A 27,846-nucleotide genomic window follows, 5' to 3' on the forward strand; every position below is an offset into this window, starting at 1 on the left:
AAAAATTTTGTAGGTTCCTATTAAAAAGTTTATATTTTGCTTTATTACTTACAATAATGAACAATAGTTCCATAATAAATGAAGAAAAAATTTGATTTATCTTTCTCTTCAAAATTTGTACATTCCCACATCGATCATTTATATAGACGGAGAGAGAAAACTAAAATATTTTTATAAACATTATCAAAATTTCTGTTGCTTTTTTTTTTTACAATATAAAAAAGTATTAATGCATCTCCAAATCTTGCATGTGCACATAAATGCTGCTAACAAGAGACAGCACATCTAACAATAATAGTCTAAAAAAAGGCTAAACTAAATACAGATATTACATCACTCTAAGACAGCCATATACTGAAGCCGACTGGTCAATTAAATTATATGAGGTATTCCGTATATTTTAATATTAATTTTTATAATCTATTTTTAAATGTTCCTCATTTTTTTTTTCATTACTAGAAATCACAATTAATGCATTAAATTAAATATATGTATAAATTGGCATAAATGTAGTTACATTTATTAGATTACTTTTTAAAATATTACTGTTATCATGAGACATCCCGAAGTTTGAAAAACGGGACAGGAAGAAATGTTGCGAAGGTCAGTTTGTCTAGACTAGTAGTTTTTTTTTTGGTTATTTTTCTTTTCCTAACATGCTAATCATTCGGAAAGCCGATAGTTGAAAAGGCAATTTTTCAAACCGTCTATTTATAAAAGTTTCTTTGTTGAAAATTCTAACTGTGTTATTTGTCCATTAAAGAATAATAAAAGGTTGTGTCGTTTGTTAGTTTATAAAAATATTGAATATTCTGTTTAGCCGCGTAGAACTTTTAGTCCTGATAGGTGCATTTTAATCTTGGAATAACTTTCCTCGGTTATCAGCATCCGGCTTTTGAGTGACAGTTTCAATTTGTGTACTGTGTTACGTTACATTTTTCGTTTTATTTTTTTACCAATTACTTCCTGAAATATTCTGCCATAGTGTTGGTGTTTTTCTTAGGTCATCTCTAGGTCAATCTATATAATTTTTTTTTAATACCATATTGCCACTCGATTATAACTGTCTAATTTTTTTAAATAATTCCAATAAGGAATGAAATCATAAATAAAAATAAGAAAAGAAAACAATTATTCCAACAAACCGAAAATTTCAACAAAGGATTACGATCGGTGGTTTGCGAAAATTTAATCAAATGATAATGATTACTGAGGGTCAATAATACAAATTCATCAAAGAATACAAATTCTATTTTTCAAAAATTTTGTAGGTTCCTATTAAAATTAAATTTGTTTTCGTTGTTCCTAAACAAATCAATTTTATGACAACCATCATTTGGTAGAATAGTTTAAAAGTTCACTTCTAGGAAGAATTGTACATTAAAAACTACACAGAGTGTTTATATCGGAGGGCTGCACCACAATTCATCTTTCTTGTATGAGAGTTGTTCACTGTGCGTTTTACATTATATTGGATCCAGAACCTTTCTTGGATCGTTGTGATACAGGGTTTTCGTTTTGATTATTTATTTAGAAATAGTTTCTGAAAACTTCGATTCTTGTTAATCAATGCTCACGAACATGACGTCCCCGTAAGAGTTGTATGGTTACTACAAAAAATTCTTGATTCGGATTGTTGCCTATTCGAAATTATAATTATTATTTTAAAAATTAATTCAATTAGGATAGCAAGTGAACTATTTGTATAGGTATGTTACCCCGCACGTGAGGTATCTGACACGATAGAATCTTAGAACTAATTTGTATTCCGTATTGGCAACCCTACACTTGCCCTATACATTGTGAAGCCCCTGACCTAGTTCAGTCGATAATCTACGATCTTGATGTAGAGAAAACGGACCCGCGAATCCGATGCCTCTGTGCGAAGTAAATCCAATTAGGTTTAGCTCAGAGTCTTTGTGCCTTATACAAACAGTCGAATCAAACAGTAATAGATGGAGTGTACACAGCGTACTTAGCCCGTGTAAACATATAGCTCAATCTCTTAAATGGTTTATACAGTTCTATTGTAATTAATTATTATTGGTATTGTAATTTTCATTGTTGGCTTGCTCTGATTGTCTAAATTTATTGTAGGTGTTAGGGATATACTCGAGAGTGGATGTATATTTCGATGCAAATATTTGTTTCCTAGTTATTCTTGAATTTAATTTCGTTGATTCAAAAGTGAAATTATTTTTAAAAATATGTAGATATTTTGTATTATTAATTTGGATGATAAATGTATAATTAAAGCATATATGTATATATTGATAAATTGTTTATAATCAGATTTGTAAAAAAAAAAAAAATAAAAAAAAAATGTACAGACCTTAGGTATTTTAGGTAATAATTATTTTTTTTTTTTGGAAGAGAGAAGTATCCTAAAGCCAAAATAATTGTGTCAGTGATGAAAGTATTAGTTGAATCTAAAATTCGAAAAGTAGGAAGAAATAATATACGTAATTAGCAACTTAATAAACCGGCTTAGCTTTTTATCGTCGAATTAAAGGGCTCATAAATTAAGTGCAGAAGCATTCTTTACCAAAGAACCTACATTTTTTAAATGACTCATTTTATATAATACTGATATACTTTCACGTCTCTTAGTTAAAGATTTATGTATATATATATATATATATATAATTATTAGTTGTTACGGTCTCTACCTATAGGGTAAGGCATCATAATGTCACTTCACTCATTCAGATAATGAATAAAACTTTGAAAAGGAATAAATTCATAGTTCTAACGAAATAATGGTATAAACCAAACTAAAATAGTTAAAAAACAAAATTCATCCTTTATTACTTTAAGTGAATTATGTCAAGATTGTGTTATCGTTACTTTAATAAGTCAGATATTCATTCTCTCATAAGTTGAATGTTCGGGATCGAACCAATATAAAAGAATTCTTTGAGAAAAGGAAACCGAGTTTATAGTATACGTATTTTCCACGGTCATAGTCATTTCTAATGATTTACGAGATAGCTCATTATGTACATCCGAAACCTATAATGCATGATATATGCTTGATGCAGAAACAGTTAACTAGGAAAGAAAACATAAACATTGGTTTCGAACTTCAAATGGCGCTGTGTGACCTTGCTGATGTTAGTATCACGGAACTATTTCTGTTCTACTCAGAAAACCGAAAGTGAGAGTAAACGCCTACTAGATTTGCTTACGTTGTATCTATTCAATTAATTTTTTATCTCTTTCGCTTCTGTCTTGTTCGTTCGAAACATAATCATTTAATTTTACGCCGGTGCTTCACAATTAGGAATCGGATTCGTTTCTCAGTTACTTAACAGATCTAAAATAACCAAATTACATAGTTTTGGAATTAGGATGGTGGGTGCTACAAATAGTCCTTTCGGTAGTAGTGCCCGTCTTTGCCAATTTCAACCCTATTCAGGATGTTCCTGGAACGGAGTGCGTTGTATTAGCCTGAAATTGAACACTAATTAAAGGATATTGATTGCTTTGTCAACTCCACTTCTGACTGAGTCTATTGTAATTGTCTGAGTTAACAAAAAACTGGAAATTCGTTAGATATTTCTAAAATAAATGATATTAAGATATATTATATACTATCTACATATTATATACTATTTCATAAATCATAAGAAATGGCTATTATCGTGGAAATTATGTATACTATAAACTAGGTTTTCTTTTCTCAAAGAATTCCTTTATAGTGGTTCGATTCCGAACACGCAGCTTTTGAGAGAATGAATATCTGATTTATTGAAGTAACAATAATACAATCTTGAGATAATTCACTTAATGTGTTATAGGATGAATTTTGTTTTTTAACTATTCTAGTTTGGTTTATACCATTATATTAGTCTGTAAAAATTACTGAAAATAGAGAGAAGGATACTGAGGAGACTCTATGGGCCCAAGAAAACACAGGAAGGCTATAGGTTAAGTTCCAACCAGGAAATCTACAGGGAGATAAATTACATGGAAACCGAAGTAAGAATCAGAAGACAGATTCTACGGGCACATGATGAGAATGGACCAAAGCATACTAAACAAGAAACTCTTTGACAGAATCCTGAATATAAGAGCGTACGAGGATTGTGAAGCAAATGAGAGAGAAAACAAAGAAATTGAAAATAACAGACAAGGAGTGCCTATATAGAGAACAGTACGGGAAAAAAATTGAAATAAATAAATGTTCTTGCGGCAAATAAAGAAAAACGGAAGGATACTGCGTGGTCGGAAGAGAGGAAGCATAGACACGCAGAAGTGATGAGAAGTACTGGGATAGAAGAAGAGAGAAAGTTAGAAGGAAAAAGTAATGATATTCGCGTGGTCTTGAAAGGCCGTTCCGTGATAATAAAATAAATACAAATTCACCTGAGTACCTCCACTGGGCAAAAGCGACCTCTAATTCATAAGTACAATTGTACGTTGTTCGTGTAATGAGAATAGATAAATTGAAGGCTGCGAGGAGATAGCATTATAGAAAACCCGATCAAAGGAGTCTAGATACAGAGGAATATTTGGTGCAAAGATAGGAGTAATGTTACGGACAATTTAACAAATGCTTGGATCTCCACATGGCTATTAAAGAATATTAGAAAAAAGAATGTTGAGTAAGCCAAGGGTCGCATCACGTGTGTGCTGCTCCATAAGGAAGAAGATAGCTCTTTGTAAGTACAATCATGTTCCACTACATCAGTTTTTAGCACTGTCAGTTGTTGGTGTAATCATTTCTAACATTCTCTCCCTTTTACTTTATGTAGAGGTTCTCCTAGCAGTTTACATGAAATTTCTTCAGTTTCTATCAATAGAAGTCACAGGACGCTTTAACGTGGTTTGCATTTTTGTTTGACCATTGATCAATCCATTGAATGAAGGAAAGAAGTATCTCCTTTGAGAAAATGTAAATATAATTTTTGAAATAATCCTTCATACATTTGTTTTTATTTGTATATATATTTTTTTCACTGTTGAGCATGACTCTGAGAAGGAACAAAAAACCAAAATATTGTTCTATTATTGACCGAGCGTTAAGATCGTCCAAAAATATTTATCACAGATAAACAAGAAAAAATATATTAGTATATAAATTAATTAAGTTTTATGTTATTTATTGATTACAAAATCTATCAGTTCTATAATTATTAGGATGGGAGCACACTTCAGAGAGAATCTTTAAGTAAAAAACATAAAAAATAAATAAACTGAGTCTTTACACCCTGTCAGGGGGCTAAGAAGGTTGATTATGCTAATAACGATCTTAGGGCAAAACATCATTCCAATAAATCTCTCTCAAGTGACGGTCCTGGGTAGCGTTACTCATTAGTGATCTTGGACGAAAATAGATCAAGAGTATTTTGTGCCAGAAGCAAATTTAGAAAAAGGAAATCCTGGAGCATGACATTAACGGATGAATTTATCGACTGCGGCTTCGGCTGTTATCTTAAGGGAGTAACTTCCTGTCTCACTCACTGAGAGCTTTGCCATAGTAAGTCCTGGCTCCTTATTATTGAATAATGAATGATCTATTGATCTTACTGTCGGCTGTCTAAGTGTACCCACAGTTGCTTATTCGAAGGTTGAAACAGTTGAAGTGTTAAATATTGGGGTACGGATCATTCTCCCAAGGTTGCTTTCTATAATTTTCAATCTCAATTTAAAAAAGAAAAAAAATTAAAATGTACCATACTGCATACAAATGCACATCAGAAAGTGGTATTTGTGTAATTTTTTTTGGCTCAAGTCTCCCATTAAATGAAAACCTATACAACCCTAGATTGGGATGGTCAAGATTCATTTCTCGGAACCACTATTAAATAAATATTGACCGACCCAAGTGGGAATCGAACCCACAACCTTCTGAACCATGCTCTCTCATATCAATAAACTCAGCTATCAGGTCCTCATATTTAATTTTAAAGCTGCGTTTATTTATTTTTGTTTTACCCGACCAAGTAGGGTATGAAATCAAACATTTCAGTTTTTCATTCTAAAAATTATATGAAATTATTTTAAAAATTAAAATGTACTTTTTATATAGTGGTAGGGCGCACCTACTGTATTTGCCAATGACAAAAGAATGTTTAAAATTTCCAAGAGAATAATTATTGTTGTCTCCATAATAATCTCCCGTGCATCCATCAATGGAAAACTATGAATGATGGACGGGAAATGATGTGAAAATTAAGGTTTTCCGGTTTTTCTTAAGCAATCCTCATAATATTAAGTATAAATTATGACATGAGTTCTTCTAAGATTAAAAAAAAAAAAAATCGTTTTCAACACGATATGTGAACACATATGTAAATGAGGAAATGAAGAGATATAACAGAATATATATATACATTTTTTCTTAATCTTAATCTTAATTTTTTACAATTTATTAGCCGTGAGACCGGGGACATAATAGCAAATAACAATCAATTAATCAACAATAAATTCAAAATAAATTAGCCAGTTCAGTGCATTTACGCAATAATGATTGATCATATCTATATAAACTTATTATACTGACAGTAAGACAGATATATTTACATATCTGCAATGTATTGATTTATTTATACGTTATATGCAATATGTGTATGTACATATACTGAGATACATACTTATTTACTATGATTCAGTATATTCAACTTCCCTCCTTTCTCTCTTGTTCATAAGATTAATGTTATTACATAAATGTACAAATATTCTTGATAACCCGTCTGATAAAAAGGACTTTAGTATGAAAAATATAAAGACGGTAGTTTTTGTTTTGAATATCGGTTGGAAAATGCAAGTTGCATAAGATAGGGGGAAGGGATTGAGTACGCACCCCAAGCTGTCGTGAATATTCGATACCTCAACAACCCCTTTTCAGATCAATACTTTCTGCTTATCCAAATCGTCTTTTTCAGTCAGGCTTTTTATAATATAATTTCATTTCAAGCTTTAAATTAAAGAGTATTGATAAAAAAAAGTAGTGGTAATATTATGTTACTAAGATTATTTATATAATTAAATATTTCTATTGGGGCTTCATTTAGGTTTGCAGGTACACGAATTTTGTTCAATAAAAAAAAAAAAAAAAAAAAAAAAAAAATTGTTCACACGAACTTTGTGTGAGACAGGTTATATAAATTATTATGAATTATATATTTATGTTTATGTGTGATCACAGAGGGTCAAAATTTTTACCGTATTTCCCAATTTATCCGATCTCTGGAGAGTATCCTTGAAATATCCCCTTTTCCTAAACGTTTAAAAAAAAGCTAACCCATTTATATACCGTCCCTAAGTAATTTGGAGTACAATAAACTGATAATGTTTTACCACAATTTTTGCAGAGCAAAATAGGTTATTGTTCGGGAAGGGGATATCACTCCCCCTTCATGCCCCACCGTTAAGATATCCCTGTGAAAGATTGTAATCAACTAGTTCCCTTTTTATTTCCATACAATGACACTTTTCCTTTGTTCAGACTTGTGTAACAGCAAACTGGCGATATTGATAATATGTAACCTAAATTACATATTTAGGTGAGGTGTATGCCTTAAATGACATACATGCAGTAACATTTTTTGTTAAAATCGACCAAACGTTACTTTACGTGTACTTAATCGATGTTTAACTTTTTTAGGTACTTCTCAAAAACCATTATAAATTTGGAATGGGAAATAAAATTATAAGGGCTAAAAAAGGGCTCATTTGAAAAATCAGTACATGGACTGAATCGCACATTGTATATATTATTTTATCATTATGTTATTTTATTTATTTATTTTTCATACAGATAGTTTGATTATGTTATTCTCGTGTATTCTTTTTGTTTGTATATATTTTAAGAGAGTTTTTTTAAAATTTATTTATTTATTTTTTATTATTATTTTTTATTATTTTATTTTAGTATGTATGAGATCATTCATCACTATTACCTATTGCCCACAACTGTGTGGCAGATTGTAATATCTATCAATAAATAAATCTATCAATCAAGGACTCATCACCATTGTGAGCATAAAAATATCCATTCTCAAACGTACGAGGATTAATGTCATCTCAAAGCTCTGTTTCATAAGAAAGTACTAACTAATACTATTAATATTGTAATTTCTATTTGGTACAATTTCATTGACTTATACATTTCTGCCAGATAATGTTTTACTTTTAAACTCATGTAATATCACTAATAGGCCCCGTCATGAAACAAATTTATTAGTGCTTATACTTAATAGTTTATGTGCTTGTATTTATGGACTAATGCTATTAGCTTTCATTATGAAATAGGCCACAGGTGTCTCATGGCACATATGTCTTCTGGTTGGTTACCGACATAATAAGGTGGGAAATGCCGACACCTTTTTTGATTAAATTAAACTATTAGAAAATTATATTTTCTCTATTTTTTCTATTTCTCATGCGGGTATTTTCAATATATTGCAAAAGAATTATGATCCTTAGGTCCCTATATAAAAACTGAAAAATTATCTTTAATATACTTACGCACTTAGTTTGGGAATCCATCGAGATCATAAATTCATAAGTATAACAGGAGAGCTATGTTACAAAATAAAATAAGCATTACCACTTTTTCTTTTAGAATTAGAGTTTGTTAAATTGTAGTATTAGGTTCTTTCCGAAATATTCTTACTGCAGTTTCATAAACATTTTCTTTTGATTTAGTACGAGGCAGGAAAATCCTCGTGCCCTGATTCCTATCGCCTAACGCGCTAGCTCTTAAGTAGAAAATTTGTCATTTAATATTAAGGACGATGCGCTGAAAATAAGGAATTAAGGCGGATAGCTCGTTAACTAAACAATTAGGCTGATTGAAGCGGCGGCCCGGTGCCAGGGAAGGCTACCGACCCCCTCCTTCTCTCCTATCCCGTCCTATCCCCCCAACTCCCTCCTATCCCTGGTCTATTTAGTTTCTTACATTATTCTAATTAACTCATTCTCAAGCCTAAGATCTAGCTAGGATTATTTATAAGCCCTTATTTAAGACAGCTAAAGATTTTAAATAAGTGTTGGTTTGAACCAAGTGGTATTTTCGTTTGGCGATGTGTTGAGAAGACCCATAAATAAATTATAAATTTAAGGTCAAATAAATAAATATTATGTTGAGAGTTATCATTTGGTGAAGTGAGAGAAGGTAATTAAAACCGTCCTAAGGAAAGGTATGTCCACTAGTGACTTATACAATACCAATTTCGCTATGCTTTAGCTTAAGAACTATTTATTTTTATTAAAGAAATGTATATATCTAAAAGTCCTAGGTATCATTTTTTTATAATAAATTTTTTTTTACTCTAAATTATGGGAATGGAAAAAATCTAATTCAGGCGTTTGACAGTTAGAAGCGGATTGAATTATTAGCATCTCGGAGTACTTATATATTAGTAATTATTTATTACAGTATTTATTAGAATAATTAATTCCCTGATTCATAATTTCACTTGGTAATAACAGAAAATACATGCGTATATGAGTTACTCTCTGTCATGAAAAATTCCATAGAATAAATTATTTGTCAGGTATCACTGAAATATTTCAATACAAGAAAAAATGAAATAAACATATTTCTTTTTCTTTATTATTATAGCCAATGAGCAAAAAGTAATTGCAATTACATTTGACTGAAACTTGTTCCACCTAATAATTCTAATTTTGTAATATTATTACAATTAGAGTGGTTTATCAAGTGTTTAGAATTAATAATTAAAGTTGCTATTTCATTTTCGTTGTTTAAAATTAAAGTCATTGCAAAGTAGTTGTAATTTTAATTACAATTACTTTTGTTCAACCTGTCCATCAATTAGTTAGTCCAGAATATCTTTATGATCACAATATTGACATACACGAACTATTCTGAAACTCATAAAAACACCTTAATTTTCATTTTAGGAAAATATATTAATTTTTATATAACATACTGTCACAACTTATGTAGTAATTTTTATGATTATATGACAAATGATTCTAATTGTCTGTAAGCTTTACAGTAAATAAACAATTTCAAAATCCAGAAAATACTTAGAAGTTGTTTAAATTCTTTTCTAGCCTAGAACTTAGCTCAATAAAAAAAAAAAAAACAAAAAAAAAATTTTTATTTTGTTTTTATTAAACCTGTCGGCTATTAAGAAAAATAATTATATTGCATTGTCATCACGGTCTTGTATTCTGGTATGATTTATTTATTTTTTTGAAATTTGAGGCTGGAATAGTTCGTTGTGCCGCATAGTATAACTAAAACGCCTGCCTGAGACAAGAGAAACATTTTCGAACACACAATGTTTTGTCGCTGCATTTAAATATAAATATTATAATAAAGTAAATATTGAAATGAGATGCTTTTGTCTGGAATGTTAAATTATAAAAGACTTATATTCATTCAAGTTTATTATTTATTGCTGATCTTTCCAATATAGTTTTCTTGTCATGAATAAGGATTAAACTAAAAAAACCGAGGTCACAGTTTCAGTTTGTTGAGAGAATATCATTATATTAAGGAAATTTTATTTTTATTTAAGTAAAAAAAAAACAACCTATCATAAGTTCTAGATGCCTCAAAATTGCCCATAAGTATATTATCTGGGGAGCATTGCATGTCAATTTTTCCAAGATCACACATTCAAGATACTTAAGAATACTTCACTCTACAAATTCTTTCTCTATATATTTTGTAAAATATCTTTATTATACGTTGAATATAACTGTTAAATCATTGTTTTTTCGCTTGTGCTTTCCAACTTTACTTTAAATCATTCGTATTGAATTACATTACGGATTCTATCAGCAATTTTTTTTTTCACTTTCAGTATATGCTCTGAGAATCTTTTAGACCTATTTTTTCTCGTTTTGATATTCAACAAGTTTCAATTATTGTATATATTATTTTATCATTATGTTATTTTATTTGTTTATTTTTCATACAGATAGTTTGATTATGTTCATTTTGTTTATTCTTTTGTTTGTATATATTTTAAGAAAGTTTTTTTTTTTTATCTATTTATTTTATTTTATTATTTTTTATTTTAGTTTGTATGAGATCATTCATCACTATTACCTATTGCCCACAACTGTGTGGCAGATTGTAATATCTATCAATAAAAAAAAAAAAAGTTTCAATAAGTAATACATATATTTATATATTAGTTGCCTTTCATCTGTTTTAAAAAAATTAAGTTCGGAATAATATACTTAAAGAATAAAGTAAATAGCTCTTATACCTAATTTTATTTTTTATTTTTATGTTGTATTTACCTAGACTTCCATTGATTTTATTCATGTTTATATTTTACGCTACCAAAATTTTTGAAATCCATTTTTTTTTTCAAAATTTATATTAAAACCAATAGCATTTTTCAGAAAATATGACTTCCTTATTATTTATAAACCATCATATCCACCAATTTAGGTGCATATATATTGAAACCAGTCACTGCCTACTGAATCTAAGGTTTATTAAAATTTTCTAATTAATTATTTAATAATAGAATAAAATTTCTGTTTTATATAAACTCCATAAAATAAGTATTAAAAAATATTTGTTATTTTTAGTATTGTTTAGAAAATAAATTAATTTATTTTTTCCTTGATATTCTCTTTAAGATTATATTTATTCAGCATTTCCTATGTTGGTTGACCGTTCCTGAAATCAATTAATGAAGAAATGTTTAGACTTCCTTATTCTTTCCTTATTTGTTTGGTTAGTTATTATTTTTTATGACTTATTTCATATTCTGAATTATAAAATATCTAAAACGGTCTCAATGAAATAAAACATGCCTAAATAGACTATGATGATCTATATGTTTTAGTGTAACTTAGTTTATCTGTGACGATATCTAAATATTAGTTTCCTTTATTATTATTGTTTATAAAATTGTTTGAAGTACAAAATATACATTATTATTAATTAGTCATGGGTTTATTGATAAAAATAATTATTTTATTTCGTTATGTACTCAGCAATGATGTCATTTATTTCATTAAATCAAATAATTGAAGTTTTTTTAATGGGACAAATACTTATTATATAGGAAGACATTCAGTAGAGAAAATAAGAGAAAAAGTATTCTTTGATAGAAGGTCCCACTGAGACAGATGAGGAAGAAAGAGACCCTGTTCACGTGGACTCAATGGATTTGGTCCGTGCATGGCAAAGATGTATAATTTACCTGTCGCACAAAACTGAAACCTCCCTTTCTGGCGGCCCATGATTTAAAGGATGGGCACGTGTGGAGAAATATGATATCATATCTCTGGTGGAATATCAGGGTATTCATTGAATTTTATTTCATTTTCTAGTTTATTTGGATCTTATTTATTGTTCGCGGAACTTACGGTTTTGATTTTAAATAAAATTGGTCGTATATTTGATGGTTTCCCTTTGCGAAGTGGTATTGGCTTGTTGTTCAATAATCATCTCAAATCCATTCTTTGCAAGTAGTTTTGGTTAATTAATTTTGATTGTAATTTCTAGAGGAGTTAATAATGAGAAGAATAGTGGAAACAAAGTGAATACTTTTTATATAAAATTGGTAAATTAAAAAAAATATATATTCCTAAAGGTCTCAAAAAGTGATTTTTCAAATTAAAGATTAGAATAGAAAATGTTTATTTTTTATGAACATAAAAATTGCTTAAAATGGATAAAAAAGTACAATGAGTTTAAAATTATTTACATCCGTAAAAAATGTTGACAAAAAATATTATAAGTCAATAAAGACGTTTTAGAACATTTAATGACATAAATTGAGGTTGCCGAATGAACTTTTTCGGGTCTTGATTGGTGGGTTTAAGTTCTTACCTAACTAAAATAAAAATTTCATACAAAAATGAATTTTTTATATTTCCAAGAAATAGTAAAAATTTAAAAATGGTTGTTCTAAAAAAAAAAAAGACTAAGAAAATCTATATTTGTTCGTGAGGAGTTGCAGTATTATCTTAATATATGTGTCGATTAATCTGAAAATTGTTTTTTTTCTTGCTTTTATCATAAGCGGAAAGTTGGGAAACCTTAAGCATAAACAATAGGATCAATGGCTGATACCAAAATAATTATTAAAAAATCGTGAGTTAGAAAACATCCGTGCTGGAAGGTAGTTCGATTTTTTGATAAATAAATGTTTAAGAAATAATCATTCTATATCAAAAGCATACTGATATGAGAAATATCAGCCACAGTCTCAGATTTCGAATTTCATCAAAATGATATGCTTTATCCCTTCATACAGATAAGATTACATCCCAAGTTTTAGTCTTCTATTTTTTTATAATCCCTGCATGGTGATTCCTGATATGTAGGAAGTGTGGGGATTATGTAGATGTAACCAGCCTGTTCCCCCTTGTTCTCCACCTTAGTGGGAGGGTAAACTTTTCTATGGGATCGCTACGAAATAAAAATCAACTTTGCAATGATTAACCATAATTTGGTAAGTTTTATCGTAATTGAATAATTCACTCAAATGTTAACTATTGAATTGGAGAAAAAAAATTATCAGCAGCAAATAACATGCACCGAAACAATCTGGAACTCAAGTTATACCGAACACAATGTAGAGTTTAATTTTTTTACTGGTTTAACTAAATTAATTAATACTCTGCAATTTTAATCCAGTTTATAAAAAATAATGGTATTCAAATTTGTAAAATAAAGTTACTAAAAAACATTAAATGAAATGTGATATACAATTTTTTTGGTCTAAATAAAAAACCTTGAGTTGTCTAGGTCTTCGAGGTAATATCCGTTGTAACTGGGTTCAATAAATATAATTTTTTGAAATTTTAAGTTGCAATGTGGGTATTTGTGGCAGACAATTTTTCATCAGCAGTTTTTTCATTGAAAAATGTACAATAAAAATGTAAAATACAACACAAAACTCTTTATCATGCGCAAGTTATCCATGCTTTTGACGATTGAAGTTGAGGTAAGCCACGAGTGTTGCTATTGAGATATGAGTGCAAAATAAACGAGTGATTTACTAAGGGTGGTTTGTTTAATATATATCTAATTTTGGAGTTCCTTATCAGACAAAAGTCCTGCCTGGAAAACCATAAAAATAAAATATTTTACATAAATACTGTTTTATTTTCAAACAATAAATCTATAATTTGACGTGTATATAGTTACATTAAGTTTCGGTATAATTGAAGAAGTTCAAATATCATTAACGAAATCGTAAAATTTGGTTTTAGTCTCATTCATTGCTCAAGAACAAAAAACAAAATTCAATAGGAATTAATCGAAAATGCTTTTAGGTTTTGTTACACTTACCTTATAAATAAAACCTGGTATTAATTTTGTTTTCAAATTATAATTTATATTTTGTAATGGTAATGGTTTAGTTGATCATAGGTTTTATTAAAAAAATTGAAATCTGCACCACTACAACCCATGAAGGGTTATGGGTGTAGTACTTTGTAAGGAAGTACTGTTACTAGACCAACGGTTGTGCAAGGATTTGGTCTGAATCACGCTCGACCGCCAGATTTTTACCCAATTTACTAGGCCTGGTGGATCCCAGGAGGCCTCTAGAACCCAAAGGGCGACTCAGTACTACAGAAAACAATTTTCTTTCCCAGCTGGATTCGAACCCGGGTCCTTTAAGTTACATCGCGCCTTTCCACGGTGTCAACGCGCTCCCTGATCATAGGTTTTATGCAAGGAAAAATAGGCGGGGGAGAGGGAAGGGTCAGAGAAAGTAGATCAAATTAAAAGTTTTATTTGTTTTCAACGTTTCGGCCAAAATATTTGTTTTTATCAGGGCCAGTCCTTTCGCGTAACGCTTGGCGTTTTATTTGCGTATTAACCTTATTCCTATTCAACATAAACTCTAATCCCCCAATTCACCTACATTTATACATCAGAGCTGTTTTCAGTGTATTATAAAATGTATAATACGTTATATGATAAATAATATGAGCTGTTTGCGCAGTATTTAAAATGTAAATGTCATTGCTGTACATTTCTTCCTAATCAAGTCTCTCCATTTCGAAGTATTTTGTAAAACTGTCATTAGTGATGGGATTTATTGGTTCACATGGAATTCTGTGGCAAATTTGATTTACTTTATGTATATAATTTAATCAATAATATACGTTTCACGATCAAAAAAGTGTTCAATTAATTGAAGAATAAACACTTACATCGTTTCATGTTTTAGATAGTCTTCTATCTGAAGAATTAGCAAGATTATTTATTATCTGTCTGTATTGTTTTCCCGAACATCTGTGCAAATTGATTTAATGTGGACATACAATTAAAAAATTAGACAAATAAAACGTGTCAATTACGCGTTTGGTTGTTAGTCTTTTGTTATTCTTCGGCTACATTAAATTTTGTTCCTACTCTTTTTTCTCTGAATCTCTTTGGTTTATCACTCTAGCCCTTTCTCTCTCTATATATAAATTTGACAATTACATCCCCATTGATGTTCTTGGATTCAATGATTTGTGAGAAAGGAACACTTTCAAGACCAACTGTTGATTTGTTCAAGACCTCTCACAACTGAGAGATTTATATTATAATTAAGAATAGCCACTTTATAGAGAATGAGTGTGCTCCGATTTGATGGTAAAACGATATCATCTTCATTACCCTAACTCCGAGTCATTCCCCGTCCTTATTATTTGCAAATTTGTTTTTTTCTTTAAAATAAATGCCCCTGAAGTTCATTAATATTCATTGCTAATGGTTAGCTAAGGAAACCAACTAAGTATTTTAAAAAATCTTAGTAGTATTTTTAATTTTTTGAAATTTTAGATTGAGAGATGTTTGTTTTTGAGAGAATGGCTTTTATACAAGGATTTGTAGGAAGTTATCATGCAATCCCCAAGCACACACTAATTGCGGAAATGCAAAATCATTCAATTTTCTTTCAGGATTGGAACATCTACCCGCTTTCTTTTCTCTATCTTTTTTTTGTCAGTAAGCCGGTAATCCTGAAGGACGGTTAGTGCGTGGTCGGTTAACAGGGGTTCTACTGTACTTCCTACATCATATCACCTTTGTACACCCTCTTCCTCGGCCTCTAACTTGCCTATAATCACTGGTTTTTATATTGTCATGGTCTATACAGTCAAATCATTCTGTCCGTTTTTTCTACAGATTCAGTGCCGGTAGTAGTTTTTTCTGAACCTCCAATTTTCTTTTCTTCCTGGGGGATATGTAATTTCTTTAACAACTGTATCAATTCCGTATAAAGAAGTTTCTTCAGTTTCGATTCCTTAAATCCTGTAATAAAAATATGTCCAAATCAAGAATGAACTGAGAAATACGATTGGTAGTAGTAATATAGCAGTTTTTTTTACAGATGACGATATAAAGTGATGTACTCAAGGAAATAAACATAGCAAAAGTAATTCGTGATTTTGAAAAATCAAGAAAAGTACCTTTTTCAAAATGTTTTTTAAAAAAATGTAAGGCGTAGGAATATTTTGCCGTGCCAACCATGGTCATAGATGCCCACTTTTAAGCAGTAACATCCGTTATCTTCAGTTTTGTCTTTTTCTTTTGCCACAGAGCGTTTAAATTATAATTTCTTCTTTCATCTTTTAAACTAGACGATTTCAGAAGTTAAAATATGATGTTATGAGCTCAATAATCAGAATTTCAAAGGAAAATCCATTAGGAACATTTGGTGTTAGAAAAAAAAATGTATTTGAAATTGAAAATTATGATTATAACAACATTGACTTATTGCTGGCTGATGGCAGTTATACTTACGAAAGGGAATTCAAAGATTAACTTGCAATGTATTAGTCGCCTTCTGCTTCGCTAAAAATACATAGATTTATAGTTTCTGCTGGCCATCGTTTTTGTTCTATGTAATCAAATGCCTTCTAAATATACTTTTGCCAACAGAGGTGCAGATTCATAAATTGGCTTGATGGGCTGGATGTTCTGGCAAGGAAGCGCGAATATAAGTTTCCTTAAATCAGACAAAATAATTCCATCAAAACGTGAAGTTCAATGTTAAAACCTCAAATAAATTTTAGAAATATTTAAAATATCCTGAAACGAATGCCATGTCTTGATAAATATCCTGCTATTTTAATTCTTTCCTTGTATCGATATAAATGAAATGCTGCTTAGAAGGATTTAATATGAATTAGATGTTAATTGGAATAAGGTATAATTATTGTTTATTCTGTCGAAGTGAGAAGTACTATCTATGACCTGTTTTAATGTTTTCAATCTTGATGCTTGAATTTTTGGATCTTTGACCGATTATGTATATACTTTAATTTAAAAATCATAAGACTTTATTTTAGAATTTTCTTATAATAACCTATTTACATTAAATTAATTTTACAAATCAAATAAATTTTAATAATAAGCTAATATATCGTCGGGCCTTTCACATGTTGGCTACACAATTTTTTTAATAATAGAAAGTGCGGACTAATTGAGCAGTTTTCTATCAGAAATTAATGTATCCATATTTAAAACATAAAGATCATTTTTACAACTTCGCCAATAACGTATTCATTTATGTCAAAATTTAAGTATTTTCTCTTTAAATAGGTGTTAAAAATCAACATGTTTATTAAGAAAGTTAACATATCAACATGCCCCATAGTAATTTTCCCAAAATAAACTATGAAAATAATAGTCTTTTTACTGCATCAAAGATCGTTGTTAGGATGTGAGGAGCCAATTTACATCCGTTTCACAAGCCATGTACACAGTTTTTGGAGATATCTGTGATACTTATTTTCTCGCTTCTTTCTTCACTACATTTGGGCACCACTAGCGTTCCCCTTTGGTTCGTATGGTTCGAAATGAGGTATATACAGTTATTTGTAGGCAGAGAAATCTATAAATTTATAGTCACATTTTATTAGGTAATGAACGAGAAGCCAGGTTAGAAACGAGTTGGTTTGGGTGGTTGGGAAGTTTATCATGGAGAGATTGGTATCTGGTTCTGGCCAAATCGGCAACATATTGGGCAGTGAGGTCCTGATGGATGACTTAATTTGTGACAAAGTAAGGAGCAATAAGGATTTTGGACTGTAAGAATTGGATTCTGGAAGAATTTGATGTTTTAGTGGAGCCCTTTAGCTCAACTCCGTATGTCCAGACAGGCCTTATAATAGTCATGTAGATCAGTCTTTTGTAATGGATTGAAACTTAAGACCGTTTGTCTAGTAAATATTGTAATAGTCGGAATCGACGAGCAGTTTCCTGTCTTTTCAGTCTTGTATGAGGATTCCATGTCAGTCGTTTGTCCAGATGTAGTAATAAGTAAGGGATCTGTTCAACAGGAATAAGTGGGTTATTATTAATTAAGATACTGTGGGGCAAGACGAAGGGTAAGTGTGATTTGGTGGGATTCATTGGAATTTATAATGAAACAATTAAATCACTTTTTTTTGTGTTTCCAAACAAAAGTTAGAGGAAAATGTGATCTCAGTGGCAGAGCTCCGCTGCTGATGATTGTTTTATAATTATTTTTTTAAAGTTTACTGTATGATGTTGACTTAAAAAAAAAAAAAACACTGGATAGAGAACATAATTATTTAGGATGTGTTCTATCACTCTATCATTTTCTAAAGCTACAGATTTTATTCATTTAATGATATGTATGATTCTGATGAAGATCCTTTATAATTTTTGATGTCTGTTAAAATTCTCGATGTTTATTATCTCTTAACATGTAATCATCAGGATCAGGATTTAAATAATGAGTGTGGGAACTGTTATAAGTCGGTCCGGAATAAAGTATTGAGTTACTTGTTTTTTATTTTACCTGTATCATATTATAAATAATATAAAATTTATTCCCGTCTGTAATGTAATAATTACTATTGCAATATAACTCCTATTAATTAAATTTGGAATTACGTGTTTTCTTTTTTAATCTCAATTTATTTATTTTAGTTTTTAGGAAGAAATATTACTCGATTAGGCCCATTTGAGACAGCAATGAATAAATATTATTGTTTTTTTTAATTTTGATTTAATAAGTATTTAATAATTCCAACTTATTCATCTTTTTACCAGAGGTTTCTCATATTAATTAGAATATACATATTTATATTATTGTGTTATTTTCCTAAGAGAAGAATCTTTTACAGTTTGAATTAGGACTTGGCAGAGGTGTCTTCCGGGTGGCCTGCTAACCCCCTAAAGAATTCATAGCTATGGCAGACTACTTGGGGACACCCGAATCCATTGCCTATACAGAAAAAATTAAATATAGATAAGAGTATCGAAAACAATTTTCTTAAATGTTAATGAGATATATTTCTGAGAATCTTGAGGTTCAGTCAATAATCAACGATTATATTTTAGTCACGTTTTTATCTCAAGATTTTATTGTTCTCATATTCAGTAATGTAAAACAGTTTTTTTAAAATGGATAAAAGTAATTTTCTCAAATAATTATTGCGCGTATTTTGTTGTTTTATAATTAGTTAAGAAAATCAATTGTTAAAAAAAAAAACGATTTTTTTTCGCTGTAGACAATGAATATAATAATAATAAAATTACGAAACATCTTCCGAAAATAGTGGTTTATTATTGACCTGAAGATCCTGAAGATATGTATTTAATTTGATAAAGGCTAAGCTAAAGATACCTTTTTTTTTTTTTACTTTATTTAATTTATTCACAACTGTAAAAGTATTTTTACAACCAGCGAATGAGATGTAGAGAGAGAGAGGAAAAAAAAAATAATAAAAAAATAAATAAAAAATGTTATGAAGGCATGAAGGTTAACGTCATCCAATGATGCCTCTCCATTAAAATTGCAATTTAAGAGGTCCCTATTCCAGCTCCTTTGTAAACGTCGTCTCGTATCTGGTAAGTCTAGTGTTGATAGTCCTTGAATTAGAGGGTTAGTGTGTGTTGAAAGTGCGTCGTGAAACCGTTTATGTAATGATTTAATGGTTGTACGTACTACGTACACGTAGTACGGAGTACGTAAGTCTTTGTCTAAAGATACCTTAAAACAAAAACTAATGCACTAAGAAATTATAATGAACTGTAATAATGATTCCCAGCCGAAATTTGTTTTTTAAATTTTAATTTATTTATTGATATTTATAACTGTATTAAAAATATATACAACTAGTAAATTTGATATGTGGAGAATCTACCCATTGATAGAACATCCCTAGTGGAGAAAACCTCGAGGTTATCTCCTTTTCAGACACTTAAGAAGATCATGATCATACCAAGGTAATGAAGGAGGATTCAGGATAGAAATTAGTGGATTTGGGTTGTTTATCATGGAAGGATTGGTATCAGATTCTTGCCAAATCGGCAAAGAAATCAATTTTACTTTAAAAAGATTACGTACTGAAAGTAAAATTTCAATTATTATTTTAAATTTAACTAATACAATAAGAATCAATATTATTATTTTTTTAATTTTTAATGGGACATTTATTCAAAAATATCTCATTGCGTTTTATAAATGCAAACCAGAATAAGGCGGTCCCAAACTACGTGGTCGCCCAGTATTGATTCTTAAAACTTTTATCAATATAAATAAATTAAAACTACCTAATTTATTTTTATTATTATAAAAATAAAAGAAGTTACACTTTTAAAGGTCAAAAAATTATTTAAATACGCCGAAGCGATCGTTAAATACTCATTTCACTTTTAATGGGTTTTGAGGGCCTGAGGTGTTGATAGGATTATTTATACTGCCTTGTCAAACAACCGGAGTGAGTCCCATTCATCTTGCTGTGGTTATTTCAGAGTCACTTCTAAATCCATTCGGTTTAGTCACTGGGCAAGAAGGATGGTCCTCATTGACTTGCACAACCCCTCGGGCCAACTGGGCTACTTTTAAATTGTAAGGTTTAATTTCAGTTACAAAATAAATATTCAGTCTTACAATGATTCTTGGCCAAAAATTATGTCTTAGTGTGAACTTCACATTTTAATGCCAACTTAAGCACATTTATAAATCACATTTGTCAGGCTTTAAACAGTTATACCTGGACCATAATACAGTGGGCCAGATTAAAATTCTAAATAGTTATTTTTATTACTAATAACCTACCATACACAATTTTCATAGATGATGTACATGCATCTTAGTAACGTCCACACTATATCCGCTTGAAATTCTTATACAAGATTTAAAACTGCTTGTTCATCCTCATTACTTGAAAATTAACTTGACATATACTTCTAACTTTCAATTTATTATTAGCATTAAAATGACTGTATTGAAAAGTTCCAAATTCACCTTTGTAGCTTCATAAAATCATTAAATTCAAAGTAAAATTCTTGAGAAATATCTTCCATAAAATATTTTATTATTAAAACAAATTAACATAAGCAATAAGCACCTCGAGGTTTGGGGTTATGCTTATGCATCATCAGGATTTACATTGGAATTAAACATTGTTCTACTTAAATACATTAGCTTCTTCTCTCTAAATACATTTTTAAATTTACAATAATCAATTTATTTTTCTCTAATTAATAAAATTATCCTGTATTTATCTCTTAATGTATGTAAAATTTATTTTTCTATAACACAAAACTCCCATAATGATTCAGTCTCATAAGTAATCATTGTTATAATTAAAACCACAATTTTGAGAGTACTTCACTCTTCCATTTAAAATGCTATACTAAGGTGTGCTAAAGATTTCTTGGTCCCCCGATTTGTTCGCGTTAGGACCTCCTACGATAACAAACTGCACCCTAATGGAACCTTGCCCTTTTCAAGTGTGAAAAATGCATTTAAATAAGGATAATTCTAAGGTGAGTATTTTTCTGATAATCAATCTGCTCTTTTTTGAATATTTATTGATACTTCTAAAATAAAAAATAAAAATAAAACTTTGGAATATGAAAAGCCAAAGAAATATGAAAGAAAAAATAATAATAATGAAATTAATTTATATTTCTAATTATCCTAATTTATACAATTATCAATTATCAAAATAACAATGTTTATTATGGTACATAAAGAGAAAATATTCAATTTACACGGCCTCAAAATATAGTTATATAATTGAAAATAAAAAATGAAAGCGGCTTTTGGAGGCATATCAGGGATAGTAGTAAATACATACTTTTACTTCTAGAAATTACTAGTGCTTTCGTCCCAGCTGTAATGTGAATAGGCTATTCAGAGATGTATGATAATATGAATAGGCTATTCCCGGTCCTGATGTTTGAAACGAAAAAAATATACTTAGGAGTAGGAAATATCTGTACGTTACTAAAATAAACGCCCTCTCATAACAGCAGTTAAAGGACTACTGACGTATTACCATGGGCCAAACAAATAACAATCGAAAAATAAAACATAGTCAAGTCCAATCAACAAATTCCTTATGACTTGTTGTTAACATTGATTTTTAAGCTGTATAATAATAAAAATAATTCTTGTTCTTCAATTAATTTTAAATTTACTGTAATAAACTAAAAAAAAAAATTTTTAATAAATCTAATTAAATTAATTAATTTACAATAAAATAAAAAATAAATGAGCGGTCTTAATAGTTTACAATCCAAATTATTTATAGCTGTAACCCTATATTTCTATATGTGTGAATATTTTATAAAATGTTTAATTAAGTTTAATTACCCTACTAGACTTTTATCTTCGTATTAAAAAAAAATCCAAAACATATTATTTCATATTTTTAATATATTAATATTCAAATAAATACATTATTAAATTATTTAATCTAAATATATATGGACAGATATATTGTGTTATAGGGTGGATATGTAGAGGTTATAGGTGTTATTTATTGAATAACACCTCTTCCAATCGACTTATATAAATGTAACGATCTAATTTCTCTCCCCTTTAAGTCCTAATTTTATGAAAAATCTTCAATACTACTTATATATAGAATAACATCTATAAAGACAATAATATTATGTTTGTTGTATATTTGGCCAGAAATGGATTAACCTACTTTAATTAAAATCTACATACCTGCACGAACACATTTTTTGGTAAACTGTCAGTCCTACCTATTCCCGGCAACTCTCCGAAGCGTATATTGGAAGATAGCTATTCTTGTTCTACTAACAGGGAGTTTCTTCACAAGTCCATTTACCTATTTCTTTGTTACAATTGTGAGTCTAAAAAAAAAAAATCTTTCTTCAATTCGTATTTGGATGATTGCCATATTTAACGGTTCTATTCCGAACACGTAAGGTTTTCTTCTATCACCTAATCTGAATAAATTTTACTGATGTAAATATTTAAATAAATTGACTAGATAATCATAGATATGTTTAATAAATACAAATGAACAAAATTACATAAAATATAAAAAGATTAATCCACCTTATCTAAATGGCCTAGTCGTATATCAGATTATTGATTAGTCTTCTACAGACCGTATTGTAGATTGAAAGAAATGAGAATTCTTATGTAGTGTTGAATGTAAGGAATAAGTAGAAATTCGAAGATTGCAAAACGTTATAATAAAAAATTGTAATCGTTTTAATTCTATGCTGAAGGAGTTTCATCAATTTAATTTTATCTAAAAAATTATTTTATTCCCATATAAATTTTTATTAATTATATTTCTTGACATATATGTAAGTAATCGTGTCTGATGAAATCTATCATCCCCAGGTATTGTGTAGCCCGGATGTTTGCGTTCTCGATGTACATGGGGTCATCCTTGCCCATATCACTTTATATCGCAAACAGCTGGCCTGTTTGTTTATGGAATAGCTTGTTTTTGTCCTAAACTATTATTTATTTCAGTCTAATAATTGAGGAATCAATACAAATTCGTAAAGTCTCTTATTAGGATATAATTGGAAGGTTGCATACATTTACGAACTAAAGTTTCTTAAATCTGGACTAAAAGCATATAATATATAACTCCTTTGGTAATACTTATTTGTTCCATATTCTCATTATATTATACTGTTATATTTCTGATTTAAAATTTAGTACTTTTTTTATATTTTTAGTGTTTCCTGATAGTATTACGAGATGCTATATTTAAAATTTCTGCTTAGCTGGGACAAAAATTGTGATTTTATACAGTATTTAGTCAACGCTGTGTTTTTAAAAATATTTTTGGGATTCCTAATGGAATCTCTTTCGGTCAGTCAGAATGACATTCATTATTCAAAAGATTGACTGATGTGACTGACTAGAATCATTAAGACTCCTTCACTATCAGTTTGACTGATTCCTACTTGATATCTAGGAGAGAGAGAAAGAAATACTTTATTCATTCATGCTGCCCAAATACATCGGGTTGCTACATTACACAGCATACTGATCAATTCGTGACTGGACATATATAAATTACATATTTTTATATGATATAATATAATAGAAAGATAACTTTTATTTTTTCACACTTTTCTTTTACAATGAATAACCAGTCTACAAATTAACTACAAGTTTTTCAATTTATTCCTTTTTTTTTTTCCCCTTCTATTTCACAATCATTTCATTTGATCAACAAATTCCCCTATATAACAAATATTAAAATAATAAAGTAATAGATAAAACAATAATAGATAAAACAAATAAGATATGCGAAGCATGCATGCCTTCCCTCCTCTGGATAAACTCCCCCACTCATTAATTTCCATGCATGTGGTTGTGTATGATTCCCAGGGAGTCAAGTATTATATTCCCTTTCAACCTAGTCCTGGACATCGACCTCGAGCTCCTCCATGAAGCTCCTAGTTGTGCTAGGAATCGTTCCACGGGCTCCGAACCAGAGGCCTCTCACGTTGAAGTCTCGTGACCAATATCCGTGAACAATATCCGCATATCTTGTGGATCCATCCGTATCTACGCAGTAGACCTCATCAATGGAGGCAAATTCTCTTTCTTTTAGGAGCTTCATTAACTCGTATTTCACTCTATGATGTCGGCGTGTTATGAGGAGGGAGTTGTTGGGGCATTTCCCCAGTGTTGTGTTTCAGGCCCTCTGTTGAATTTGCGACAGAGGTACCCAACTTCTCTATCCTGTCCGCTGACACCTGGGACTCCACGTAGGGGTGCATAGTTTATATTCAATTTCAGGGCATTGGACCATTCAGAGCCCGAAAGTATTTGTTTACCGTATATAAACTTATTTGCTCTCGGAGTCTCTTTGAAATGGCGTACTCCAATGCCCTGCTACCTGCAGTTAACCTTAAAGATCTTGTGAAATATCTCTTTAGACTCGTTATTGGCAGAAAGTACTTTTGGCCATTATTTTGACATTTTCATGCAATGATAATGTTAAACGCTTGATATGGATTAAACATTCACAGCTTCTCTTTCCTTTGAAATTTTGAATGATCGGATTTTCAAATTGTTTCTGTAATCCATTAGTATTACCTTCGTGATCAATCTGTACGTCCCTCTTAGGTTTTATTGACATTCCGACTGACCATTTAGAGGTCTATGTACGTTTATTTTATGTTGTTTGATCCTTCAAGTTTTGTGAAGTTTCATCTAAATAATGTTGGTTTGTGCATCGTATGCAATTAATTTCGTTTATAACAATTATTATCTATCTGAATAAGTTGTCCAGCTCATTATTATTGTATAATCCAAATTTCGATTTATTAGTTTCTCGATGGTTCTTATTATTACAAGTTGTAGTTGTATAAATTAAAATGTTCCATCCTATTGGATAGATTATATTGGATTCATATCCAGTTATTATTGAACTTATATAAGTCAAAATGGAAAATAAATATTTTAATATATATTCACTAAATGTTTAGTATTTTTAATGAAAAATTTAAATGTCTTTTTCAGATTTCCTGCTCAGATGTAGCTGCTGAAAGTAAGTCAAATAATAATTTATTATCTAAAAACACAATTAGAATTTAAGAATTTTATTTCATCGACTATAATCTCCATATATTTCGTTTGTGATAAATATTGTTTATTTTACCAACAATATTAAGATTTATTTACTAATGGACCATTCTTATATAAATAAATCAATTAAAAATAAATCATATTCACGTATATGTTTTATTCCATAAATATTAATAGTTTCATTATTCTGTACGTAGTAAACAGTTTAATGAATGTGTGGCCTTTAGAACTTTCCAAAAGCTTGCTGTAAAGTTAAATTAGTTTTTGGATGGCAGGCTGAGTGCTCTTCAGAGATTATAACCTCTCGTCAACCGCCTGAACTACGTTCCTTATAACATGTATTTGTTAGAAAGAATTTATGGTAGTGTCGTGTTTAATTAAATTTTTATAGTTAGTTAATCAGAAATCGTTGGTATTGTGTTCTCTTAACTACTGTAGTAGACCGCATTGCTGTGTAACGATTACTACTGATGCTAGTAACTACGCCTTGGGAGTGATGTCTCAGAAGAGAGAGGAAGAGAAGAAACGCCCGGGATAGCACGACTGCAGGCGCTTAAAGCGGTGTAGTGTCCTCTAACAAGAGTTGTTAGGAATCAACTTCGACCCTGCGTATTTAGGAGGCGATTCAACGTCCACTCAGATAGAGGGGTCTAATGGGTGGCAAAATTAAAGGAATCTTCGACATAAGTCACCCCTTAGAAGGAACTCCTAAGCCAGTTAAAGCTCCTAGCCAGTATTGTGTTCAAGCTAGTTAAAGAAAACGTAGTAGCGGACTGGCTATCCCATGCAATCACCGTAAATGCCATAGAAGAGAGCTAACGAACAAGCCGGGGACATCAGAAAATTTCTGGGAGAATGGACTCCCGGGGGAGGGGTGAGATTCAAACAGCGGAGCAAGAAGACAGACTCCATCATCGGAAGATGAGAGCTCGAACGGTGATGGATTGTCTGACATTGAAGAGATGGAAGAAATTATTAGTGATAAAAAACGGCAGATTGTTTGGAAAAATGAGGACTTCTGGTCACATGAAGATGAAGCACACTAAATATGAGTCCAGGAGGTTATAACCTGCTGTAATTTGTGCAATATTTTTTAATTATTGAATTTCTAGAAGATTGATTGAACATCCTTGCAAATTATTATGATTATTCACTCAAAACGACTTCGTTTTAGAGAATTCGTCTATTTACAAGTCAGAAATATTTTTTGATGACTATTTTAACTATTTATCTTGCATCCTTAAATTCTTCCGTCTTAGATATGATTCTCGACAGTGAAACCATTTCCTTTTAAATCACAATGTTCACTGTCATTGTCGATGATAAAAAATATTCTCCATAAATAATCTATATATATTTATATTAAAGAACATACCAAACTCACTCAAAGACATAGTATTCTCCCCATCTCAAAAACCACATGTCAGCTGAAAGTTTTATAGTGCTCCCCTTATGGAGTAAGCGTATCAGCCTTATTGGTCTGAAAAAAATTGTCCTAAATGGTTTAAAAAATAAATTAATAAAAGTTAAACTGCAGAGCAATTGGTTGGAGTATTTGAAGTATATAAACTAACTTTGAAGACTAACTATATACTTTTCACGCTAGCTTCAGACCGGTGAAAATCATTTATCCAATTGAACTGTTAGCCACCGGTGTGGAGTGTTTGTTGATGTTAGTATATTTGGTGACAGCGTGGGCTTTGGCCGTTTTCAAACGGTTTTTTCTCAAATGTCAAATAGATTGGCCCCTTGTAATAGCTGAACAGTTGAGTTAAATCCACACAGGTGACAAACTGTTATCCCATCACTTTTTTTTTTTTTTACCTGAATAACAGATTTTTAATTTGAAGTGTACATTGAAATTATTAATAATTGTTTAATTGATAACTTAAAATTGTATATTTCTTGTAATTTTTTTTTCCTGCGTTTAGCAAATGTTGACCAATTCTTCAATTTAGTAAGGCAACTAACTTTTAGATTGGTCAAAAATTAAAAATTGGTCAAACAAATACATTTTTTTCTACTAAATATTAATTTTATGGGAGTGCGAATTAAAGAAGAAATAATGAATAAGGATTAG

At 30.1% G+C, this 27,846-nt stretch overlaps 1 protein-coding gene across 4 annotated transcripts in view; it reads left to right on the plus strand.

The window, feature by feature from the left end:
• LOC106692784 (histamine H2 receptor) overlaps positions 1 to 27,846 on the plus strand; it is a 581,552-nt gene that overhangs the window by 44,815 nt on the left and 508,891 nt on the right. For 3 of the 4 annotated variants that reach the window (XM_067045812.1, XM_067045811.1, XM_067045814.1), the window contains exon 2: positions 25,701 to 25,728. The exons of the other annotated variant lie outside the window; for it this stretch is intronic. The gene's annotated coding sequence lies outside the window, so the exon portion shown is untranslated. The remainder of the gene's footprint in view (positions 1 to 25,700; positions 25,729 to 27,846) is intronic. 4 annotated transcript variants of the gene reach the window in all.

Source organism: Halyomorpha halys, unplaced genomic scaffold (assembly GCF_000696795.3).
Source record: "Halyomorpha halys isolate HHAL.00 unplaced genomic scaffold, Hhal_1.1 Scaffold71.1, whole genome shotgun sequence".
In the NCBI taxonomy this organism is placed as follows: Eukaryota; Metazoa; Arthropoda; class Insecta; order Hemiptera; family Pentatomidae; genus Halyomorpha; species Halyomorpha halys.